The sequence below is a fragment of the Adiantum capillus-veneris genome, chromosome 19 (genome assembly GCF_014529385.1).
Source record: "Adiantum capillus-veneris isolate H3 chromosome 19, ASM1452938v2, whole genome shotgun sequence".
Taxonomy (NCBI): Eukaryota; Viridiplantae; Streptophyta; class Polypodiopsida; order Polypodiales; family Pteridaceae; genus Adiantum; species Adiantum capillus-veneris.
Window position 1 is genome coordinate 91,235,321 of NC_140949.1, and position 11,692 is coordinate 91,247,012.

Here is an 11,692-nt window from a genome sequence, read left to right on the forward strand (position 1 = left end):
TTTCTCGTCCATGGATGAGGAGCATCCACTTGAGCTCCACTCATCAGCTGACGTCTCTAGTTCAAGGTTCTCTTGTCGCCCATTCTTTAGGTTATAAACCACCTTCCGACTATGGCCACCCATGCGAGGCCTCAACTCCAAGTCTCCTGTTGCCCAATCTTGCCTAGCTCCTATACCCATAAGCCAAGGTCGTCCTAAAATAAGGGGGTATCCTTCTCCCTTTACTGGCATCACATAAGCATCAACCTCTGTAGTGATTCCAAAAACAGAAACTCTCACAGCTTTCACTACACCCACACAAGTGACAGAGACATTATTGGCCATTTTTGCCCTAAAGTTTGATGATTCCATTACCTCTAAAACCAATTGATGCATTAGCTTTTCTGTCATGACACAAACCTCTGCTCCACTGTCTATGTAAGTTTTTGGAATCCGTTGTCCCTTGATTTGAGCCTCCACCAAAGGCACTATATCCTTGAGACCATATGCTTTGATTACACTTACTAGCTTACTTCGCTTTGCCCTCGTGCTCACCATTTTTGACCATTGTCGTCGAATCTTTGGGGAGATATGAAGTAGTTGTGGCCAAGTAATCTTTGGTCCTTGAGAACTCACATCAGCTGTCAAGTCATAGGGTTGTGTCCGAGATCCCATAGGGAAATCAGAGATGTCAATTTGAGACCTAGTACGGGTCTTTCTCTTCTTGGCTTCATCTTTAGTTGCCCGAGATGTACTTCCTTCATTGCTTGCATCCTTGCTTGTTTCTTTACCTACTTCATCTTGGACACGCACACGTTTGATAGGCATTGTAGCCACTTCATCTATCTTCATCTTCCCTTTAGCTATTTCTTCCTGGTTGCTTCTGCCCTTGAGGACCTCCTCCATCCTTATGATGCTCACATTTGGTTGAGTAGCAGGGGCTTGAGCTTGAGCACGAGGTGGCTGCAAAATTTGAGGTTGCGGTTGCTCTTGTGCTTGAGCTCTAGCACGGGGTGGACTTACTTGTTGTCGAGGACCTCTGACAGGGTAGTCATATCTTCTGGGATGAGGGCAATTATACATGCCGTGGCCAATTTCCCCACAATTGTAACACAACATTTCCCTTGCTTGACGTCGCATTGGTGGCCGATTCCCACCATTTCCCTCAATAGGCCTTCTTGCACCCTGCACAAGATTTACTCTCAACCCCTCTAGCTGGTTTGTGAGATTGTTTATTTGTTGGAGCATATCTTCTTGTTGACCTCTATTGAGGTCTGGTGCATTAGGCACATTTGGAGGTATGTGAGAAGCTTCCATAGTTGTGATATTGCCTCCCAAAGCTAGCTGGCCAGCTTGGGCTTGATAGAGAATCTTTCTATTCTTTTCCCTAGCAATTCTTAAGGCATCTTCAAAAGCATTTGGAAATTTTCCCTTTACCTTCTCCCTTAGCAAGGGGTACAAACCTGAGATGAATCGATCCTTTTGGAGGCAATTGGGAGCTCGCTCACCAGGGTTTAGTGAGTCTGACCATTGCCCCCAAAGTTTCAGAAAACCTTCCTCATAGGTTTCATAACCATGAGGGTCAACTTGATGAAGGGACAGAAGCCGTTGCCATAGTTCTTCTGCCGAATTGGCTCGTTGAAATCTTCGTAGGAAAGCCACCTTCAATCCCTCCCAATCAATTCTTTGGGTTGGATCTAGAGCCTGGAACCATACCCTAGCTTCTTCTTTGAGCACCAAAGGAAAAGCTCTCAATTTCAATGCTTCGTCATCCCTCCCGGAGACAAGGAAAGCCATCTCCAAGTTATCCAAAAAATCCCCAGCATTTTCCCACTACGCCCAAAAAAATTTGGGAAAGCCATCATAAAAGTGGGTTGCCTTCCTCTCAATACAGCACAAAGATGAAAACGTCTAGGCCCAAATCATATCTTATTAAGGGTAGAATAAATGGATTGATAGATGCATTAATCTCAGCTAGACGACGAGGGCCTAGTAAGTCCCTTATGATGTTTTGGAACCTAAGCTTTGTGCTAGCTATTATATGCAGAGTTTGTCTAGCAAGAGGTTGGAAAGGTCCATATAAATCCCTATGATTCATGGAGTATGCTTAAAGCAAGATGAAGATGTGAACATCAAAAGATACATTATACTCCAAAATAGGAAATATTATAGGGTCAGGGGACAGCAATATCTCTCTCAACCTCTCAGCTCCAAAATAGAAGACCAATCTTTGTTGGAAAAAAATCTTTCTATCAATGCGCACATTCACCCTAATATTCTGAACTGATTGAAAGTTGTGGAAAATGGGATTATTCATTGGTGCATTAATTACAAACTTCCATGAAGCACTTCATTGAAGTTGAGCTCTCTTGGATCCCACCATTTGAGAGATGCGAAGAATTTGCTCACCAGTGATTAGCCTAGCTTTGGTGTGACCATCTTCAGCTTTGTAGAGTTCATAGGGTTTGATGGCTACCCTCTCAACCACCTTGAGCCTTCTTGCTAGTAGTAGTTGGAGTGCATCACCATATGTAGCCTCTTGCCAATACCGCACCCCATTGATGTGTAGCTCCCCCTCCAAAAACTTGTTAATACCCGAGTTTGAGAGTGCTTTCACCACCTGAAGTCGAGGCTTCAAAGGAAGTGTTTTCACACTAGCCACAAAGCACTCCACACAATTTTTTGACCTAGGGACTTGATGACTACAAGATTTTCCTTGAAGCAAAGAAGGGTGTGTGTAGTTAACTCTCTTTACCCGCATACGTGCCGTTTGTCGATAAAGACGCTTCTTTTCTCGAGCTTCTTGGGGAGACCATAGTGGAAGTCTCGGAGAATTTGATGGATCTTCCTTCATAGGATTGATAGAGCACTGCTTGAGAACTCCTCCGTGGGGGCACCAATTTATGACGAAGGAAATTTGGAATGGCGGCCTCTACACCAAAACAAACTCCATTGCGCCACAAGGGAAATGAGATGAGGGCACCACCTAGTCTTGGAAGCGTGAACTAGGACCGCTACACGAAGACAGAGAGAGAGAGAGAGAGAGAGAGAGAGAGAGAGAGAGAGAGAGAGAGAGAGAGAGAGATCACTATGAATGAAGCATTAACCGTGGTGTGTGTACAAGGAATGGATGACTTCAAACACTCCCAACAAAAATAGCATATAGATTACCAAACAATCACTCAAGGATTAGCCAAGATCACATCAAGCACTCTCACACGCATATAAAACATTTCTCTTAATTAACATAAGTAAGAGGAGGAGAGGTTACTAGCATGAAACAATTTGCACTCTAGAATGTGCAAGAATAGAGTGAATGAATGAGCTTATGGGCTCATGGTGAGTGATACAAAGGCTCAATGGGCTGAGGGAGGCTTGAAATTACAAAGGGGAAGGCCTCTTTATATAGGAAAGAGAGTGATTAGGAATGAGGTTAAGATACAAGTGTAATTTGTACAAATGAAGCTTGATTAGGGACATTCAACCAATGAAGAAGCTCCTTCCAAGTGATTTGTTGACCAATTAGCTCCATCATCACTTGTGTTGTCTTCACTCCTTCCTCCATAGCTTGAGTCCAAGAGCTTCCTTAAATTAAAATGTAAAGAATCTACATAAAATCAATACATATCTAGTAATAATAGAAAGGGGTTGAGTGAGAACTTATGAATTACAACAAGATTAAGCATGACTTGAGAGGTGATTAGAAGAGGAACTTTGATGGGTTTTTGAGCTTGAGAGAGAGGAGGAAGGAGAGGAGGGTGAGAAGACTAATGGCTGATTTAAAAGAAGGTCTCAATGTGGAAAAGGAAGGGTGTGTGTGTGTAAAGGTAGGGGGGTGGTCTCCACCACAGTTGAAAAAACTGCCGTCCACCATTTTGGCCATATCTCCTAGACCGTAGATGCAAAAATTATTAAAAAAATATGTCCAGAATCTTCAGCTTGTCAGTTACAACTTTGATGAAGACAACTTTTCTTGGATTGGAGTGGAAGTATTTTTTAAAAATTCAACAAAATCATGTGCCTGGTTTCTTCCTTTACCAAGTCTTCCACTTGGGTCCCATTTGTTTGAATCATCATATGGCTCCAAAGCCATGATGATATGAGCCACTCATGACCCTTGAATCATGGGTGCATGGCTCCACAACCACATCATATCTTTTCTTTTCACATTTACATATTTTCCCTTCCCTTTACCACTAGGTTCTCCCTCTACCTTTCACCTCCGGTGAACTAGTCAAGAAAAAATCATTTTTTTAAAATTTTTCCAAGAGGTTGTTCTCACTCTTTCTTTTATTGTAAACCTCTAGAAGCAAGGAAACCCAACAAAATATGATAAACAAAAATTTGTGATAGGCTCGGATCAGCGTCATTGATTCATTGTATATAATGGTCTTTGCATCCACTCGAGGTACGTATGCTCTAGGTTTGTTCACACAAGCAGAGACAAAGAGCATTGCACTTCGAGTGGGATGGAGACTGCAGCTGCAAGCACCAAGCTAGAGTCCTCAATATAGATGCTGCTTGTTCCATCGCTAGATCTAGTTGATCTGGTGAAAAAGACACTAAGAAGCACTACTACTGCTTCTCAGCGTCTCCTTCACCCGCTCAATTAGATTTAGTGGTGGGGCAAGCAACGTCTATGAGCAGACCTTCGTGATGCAGCTTCAGTCTCCATTGCACCCGGAGCAGAGTGCTTTTACAAATTCACAGAAGGAACAACGATCATTGCACTTCGAGTGGGATGGAGACTGAAGCTGCAATGACAAAGCTAGACTACTCAATATAGATGCTTCTTATCCCACTGCTAGATCTAGTTTGTCTGGTGAAAGAGACACTAAGAAGCACTCCTACTACTTCTCGGTGTCTCTTTCACCCGCTCATTTAGATCTAGTGGTGGGGAAAAACAACTTCTATGAGCAGACCTTCACGATGCAGCTTCAATCTCCATTGCACCCGGAGCGTAGTGCTTTTACAAATTCACAAAAATTCAACGAAATCTCTCTACACAGGAATCCCTCCCCCCTTTATGAGTGCCCGCTCTCTCTTTCTCTCTCTCTCTCTCTACTTGTCCATGTTTAGTTCTCCATTCATTCAATATTAAGTTTAAATGTTCGTGTGTTTAATGTAGGTATGGATGATGAGTAGTTTCTTTCTTCTTTGTCACTCGAGCAGAGACAATGGTATGTGGAGTGTCATCGCTCTGGTGCACCATCGTGCGTTCCTACTCCTTTAGCGTCTCCCTCTATTTTGGAGCATTCAGCACGCTCTGAAGCTTCGGTGTCGACGAGATGATCTTCACACTAGTCTAGGCACCGGAGCTCTAGTGGTGGCAGCAGCGGTTGTTGTGGGGATGACACTACCGATGCCTTCACACCGCCTCGTGTTCCATGATGCTCTTTACCCTCCCTTTCTTTCCCCGCTCCCACACGAGCCATGGCATCACCATCTACACCAGGTTTTGCACGACTAACGGCCATTCCTAGCGGCTACACACCACTAGCTACTCCTCCAGGAGTGACTCCAGTCGACACTCCTCGCTTCACGGCCCAGACTCTAGTGGAGACACCTAACGTTCGTACCCCTGTCGACACGCTGCTAGAGACACTTATCGGAACACCCAGGTTCACGTGTCACCGGTGAGAGGGCTTGCCTTACTCCGTCGACTTCAGCGGCGGCATCATCTTGGATGATGAAGGCAAGAAGGTGATCTCACGCATGCGCGGTCTTTGCTCTCAGGTGTTTAGACACTACATGCTAAACACATGGAGTGAAGTACCAAGTGATTTAAAAGGCAAAGTCATCAGCATGCTGCATGACAAGTTTCCCGTTTCAACACGGGATGACCGCTTCAATGAAGACGTGATGAAGGTTCGAATGCGCGAATACTGCAAGCACAAGCGTTCGGGAGTGCAAAAAGCAATGAAGCATGGGTGAAAAAAACCAGATTGTCTGGCCAAAAAATATTGGAAGAATGCATAGAAATCAGTGCACAAGGATCCCGACAAGTGGAAGCAACATAAGGAGGCAACCAGAGCGCGAGTAGAGGCAGGGAGCTTGTACCACTTGGGGAGCGGTGGGTTGGCATTATTTGAGGCCGACTTTGTAAGTGTTTGTGCATTTCTCTTTAGGTTTGATAGTTTAGGGTTTAGGAGTTTTTAAATTCTAACATAATGGATTCTTTGTATGTTTTGATAGTGGTTTATGAAAGGATGTGACCCCACACTGTACAAGCACGAAGACGCAGGCATGAAGGTCTTAAACGCCTTGATGGACATTCTGAGTTCTTGCGGCGGCATGGTTAGTATTAGGGTTTACTCTTTTCTATTTGTTGTATTGTTTTATAAATTATATGTTTATACTTATAGAAAGCTGTCTTTTTCTTTTTTTTTGCAGAACTCGGCAGCCCCTTTGACATGATCAGATGTCTCATTAGACGACATCAGTTTAGCCGTAGCTAGATAGCATTAGTTTCCTTTTGTCATATCATATGTATCATGAGATGACGTTTATACGTCTTTTTGAAAACCATGTATATTTTTTGAATAATGACAATGGTGTTGTAAGTATTATATTTGCAAAGTTTAACAATCAAGTGATTCTGCCTATGATGTGTACAATTGTCATTGATTTACTTTCATCAATTTACTTTTGTCAGTTTTGTATCTTTATTTTGCAAACAATACTATGGATGATGGAGTTAATGGTTATATTGTCTTGCGGGTAACTACTTTGGGTCTATATCTAAGCTTCCACTTTTTTTCAAAGGTGAATCTGGGCTTATCTTATATTCATTTAGGTTTACTCAATTATCAAAACATTCAATATGGTTCATGGATGGTAGGGCATTCAATGCCCTTTCACCAAAAAAAAATTCCCTCGGGTGTCGCTATGACCGTCGCTATATAAGGCTCTACAGCATCACTATAAATGTCGCTATAGGTGGCCTGTAAACATCGCTATGGTCGTCATTGTCTCTATATAACGACATCTATAGCGACCGCTCTAGCGACGTCCATAGCGATATTCCCATGTCTACGCTGTTAGCGACGGTCTTAGCAACGTTGAGGAGTATAAAAACCCAATGTATTTCCGTCGCTAAACAGCATCACAAGTGCACACAACCTCTTGTAGTGTTTGAAATTCTTTAGCTTTTGGACCTTCGCCATGTAGGGTAGGATTTGCGATGTCCTCCCCTCTTGTATTCTCTAGGAGAATAACCATAGATTTTGTCGGACGAGGAGAAAGGTGAAGAAGAAGGAGACGAGGGTGACCTCTTTCTTGCCCTTTTCTTTCTTTTTTTTCTCTCTTCCCTTTTGGAGTGACAAGGAGAAGTACTACGGGTTGACCATTTCCTCTTGGGAGGAGTTGGTGACCGTCTAGACCGCCGCCTTTGTGGAGCCACATCTTTAGAGGAACTTAGGGATTCATTACTTTCGCGTTCTTTGGACTCCTCCTCTTGTATGGGAGAGAGTCTTCTTTTGGGGTTCTCATCAAGAGGCCTCCTAAGCTCTCTCTCCTCTTAGAGAGGAAGGTAAATCCCATAAGCACGAAATTATTGAGTAACTTTGGCTTGAAAATCAAGGTTACCCATAGCTTGAAGCAACCTAGTAACAAGATAATTGACAAACATGGGGGAATCATCATTAGCTCCTTCATGTGAAACATACAACTTATCAATGCTCATTCTAATCTCTTGATTATCCTCAAACATGCTAATTAAACATATGTATAGAATACTTTGTCCTTTTGTAACATCAAAAACCTTATTTGCTACCCTTGTTTAACTTTGAAAATCAATTCTCAAGCAGTTACACCCGTGAATTATACACTATTGATTGCAAAGACTAGTGGACATGGTCTAACCTTACTCGGTTAATTACGGTTCCTGTTGAGCTTACTCGTAGCTCAATAATGGTAAAGCCAAACAAAATCCCCGTAGTTCTAAATGGTGTACCTTGAACCAAGTCCTTCTTAACCAAGATAATAGATTCCTATCCCACTTACCCTATTTCAATCAATAGGCCCAATCTTTCATGGACAACTTAAGGAACTCTCTTCTTAAGCAAGAAAATAAAAACGAATAGCTCTAATACCAATGCAATGGAAATGGCCTATGAGCTTTGAGAATAGTGGAATTAGGAGAATTAAAGAGATCTTTTTTGTGAGGTTACTTTGAGAACATAGAGGGTTAACTTAATTGATGGTAGCAACATAACCATAGTACTTAATTAACTTGGCATGAACAATAATTTTGTAAGAGAGAGTGTTTAGAGAACTTGACAACAGTTGAGGACCGGATTTATGTGGAGCCGGTCCCCCCTCCAAAAGGCTTTTGTATTATAAATTCTCCCATCAAGAGAGACTTGCTACAATACAATCTTTGTCTTCCTTGTGACCTAGGTGATGCAATGAAGATGGAAAGATTCATGCATCACGAGCATAACATAGACTTTGCAAAGAGCATTAACTATCCCAAGCCTCAAATGCCTTCAAAGGTGGAGAGAGAGCTAGTGGGGAATGAGGTTAGGGAAGAGGAAGAAGAAACATTCATAGAAGAAAGAAATAGTTCCTCAGTTATCATCACTCTTCTTGCTAGCATACATAATAGCATAGTAATGACGATGGAGAAGAAGGAAAGTTTAAGCATTGAAGCATGGCTCTTTGTTGGATTTGCAATCCATGGTGAAGAGTGTTGGTGTAGGCTCTCAACTTCTCAACAAGCTTGGAGAAGGAGATGGAGTTCTTGCACTTCACCAAGTGAAGAATGAGAGAAAATGAGAGAGAGTGTGAGGGAGCATACCCCTGAAGCACACCCCTTGCTTTCTTTGCTCAACCCCATCTTGTATCTCATGCTTGAAGCTCATTGGATGCCTCCAGGCCTAGCCAATCACATGCAAGAGGCATATTAAGCAACAAGGGTAACATAGGTTGTCCTCTATTTTTATGAGAGGTATTATGTCCCTAGGGCCATAACATGACACTTCATAAGGTCAAGGGCCATAGGTTGTCCTCTATTCCAATTATAGGTCTTATGGCCCTAGGTCCATAGGACTACATGATACATATTTAGGTGCCCTTGAATGGTATAAATTCTTTTTGATATTATGTACACTGACACCTTGGCCACCCTCTGGCCCTAGGGCCTTAGGTTTCACTCTATTCTTATAAGAGATTCAATGGACCTAGGGCCATAGGATCTCTCAGGGTGCCAATGTAGAAATTCAAGGGCCATAGGTCGCGCTCTATTGTAATGAAGGATCCTATGGTACTAGGGCCGTAGGTCTACCATGTACTCATATAGATTCCTTGAGTAGCCTACATTCTCTTTGAGAGCTATTGCATTGATACCTTGGCCACCCTATGGCCATAGAGCCATAGGTTTCTCTAAATTCTAATGAGTGATCATATGGACTTAGAGCCATAAGATGTGAGTGTGTAACCTCAAGGGCCAAAGGTTTCCCTCTCTTCCAATTAGAGATCTTATGGCGCTAGGGCCATAGATCTGCCATGGTGCCCATGTAAGTGCCCTTGAATGGCCTAAATGCTATTTGAGAGCTTTTACATTGACACTTAGGTCACCCTATGTCCCTAGGACCATAGAGTGAAAATGTAATATCTCAAGGGACATGTGTTTACCTTTGTCATAATGAGAGATCCTATGGCCCTAGGGCCATAGGGTAGGTACCACTAAATGGCCTAGATGCTCTTTTATACCTTTTACATTACCTAGGTCATCCTCTAGCCCAAAGGCCATAGGTTGACCTCTATTGTAATGAGAGATCATATGCTCCTGGGGCCATAGAATACCAATGTATAAGCTCAAGGGCCATGTCTTACCCTCTATTGTAATGAGAGATTCAATGGCCATAGAGTTGTAGGTTCTCCTCTATTCTAATGAGAGATCATATGACACTAGGGCCTTAGGGTGCCAATGTACAAGCTCAAGGGCCATAAGTTCCCCTCTAATCTATTGATAGATCATGTGTCCCTAGGCCCATAGGGCTGCTATGTTGACCATGTAGGTGCCCAAAAATGACCTAAATACTTTTTGAGAGCTTTTACTATTGGGGTTAATTAGCACAAGAATCCTACTCACACACATACTTGTACATAGAGAAATGAATACTCAATCCATAATCAGAATACTGCATAAGATAGAATAAGAAACTTCAGACTGAGTAAAAACAGAATCAAAGCAAGTAACAACTTCATTGTTGAACACTTGTACATCCCTTCTCTCCTGTACATACGACTACTTCTATCTCTAGAAAGTTATAACTGCTCTAGCTAAAACTTTCTTGAGATGAACATCTGACCTAACCAAAATCCGACTTACAATTTCTGACCAAAGAGAAGTCTCACTGAGCATAATCCAATAAGATATGATTCATCATAAATTTGACTAAGCATCAATGTAGCTAAGTAATTACCTTTCAACACATGGCACGTCCCCGTGGTGGATTTCGTGGAGATTCGACTTGGACTTACATATCTCTTGATCAAAAAAGAACATGACCACAAAGAAAAATTCCAAAAAAACTACATATGCTGCTTAGTCTGAAAATGCTAAATACTACATCATTTCTCCAAAGCCTGAGAAACAGCACCAGCCTTAGCTTCAAAAACCATAGCTGGTACTAAAAACCCTACTAACACATCTTCATCAATCTCCAATTCTGGCTCAGCACTATGCTTTTTTTTCAATTTTGAATTTTCCATGTCATGCAAAGGTTTATCTGAACACTCAGCATGTTCTACACACTGTGGTTGCTCTTTAATCACCTGCTTCTCCTTGTGCTTTGCTTTAATCTCCTATACCTTCTTAATCCTAAACTCTCTTTCCTTCTTAAGTTGAGCTACCTTTACCAGCAAATCAGCTTCATGTGCACTCACAAATCCAGCTTTCACCATTTCATATGGATGCTTCAACACAGTAGTCAATCTAGCTCTCATGGATTGCCATACCTCTTCCACTATATTCTTGAGATGCTACCAAAGGACCTGCACATTGCCTTTTGATATTAAAACCACAGTCACATCCAACTCCTCTTGAGAGAAAATCTGTTTCTCCATTTCTAGCAAAGGCTGGAGTCTTTGATCAAACATCAAATTCTGGACCTGCAAATCTACATTTTTGTTAGCCTGCTTCTCTAACTCATTGATGACCTTCCCTTCCAAGTTCATGCTCCATTCTCTGAACAACCCTAAAAATAGTTTGACCTTGGCCAATTCATCTTGATGTTGTCCCAAAAATATATGCATCTCATCCTTATGCTTGACCTTCAAATCCTCCATTTCCATATTCAAATTCTTGACCATGTCAACCTGCTCCTGCAACAACACCTGAGCTGCCCCTGATTTGGACATTATATTGCATGCATGTGATTATCTACCTACAGCTGTTGTTTTTGGGCAAATTCCTTAACCTATGCTAACATGTGTACAACCATATCAACATCCTCAATATCAACTAGTCCCTTGGCTTTCTCAATAGTGCCAGGGTTAAAATCCAATTGCCTAACTTCCTTGAACACTTCACTATTCACTTTCCTTTTCTTTGACAAAGTAAACAGCTTCCCCAATTTGGTTGATGTCTGCACTTTGACATTAAAGCTCATAATGGGCATATCTAAATCCTGCATAGAATGAACCGGTTCTGAATTCTACACAACTTTTTAAGCTTCTTCCTTTGAATATCAAACTTGCACCAAGA

At 42.0% G+C, this 11,692-nt stretch overlaps 1 pseudogene; it reads left to right on the top strand.

The window, feature by feature from the left end:
* Positions 1-5,109: 5,109 nt before the first annotated feature.
* On the top strand, positions 5,110-6,138 carry LOC147434459 (uncharacterized; annotated as a pseudogene).
* The last annotated feature ends 5,554 nt before the right edge of the window (positions 6,139-11,692 follow it).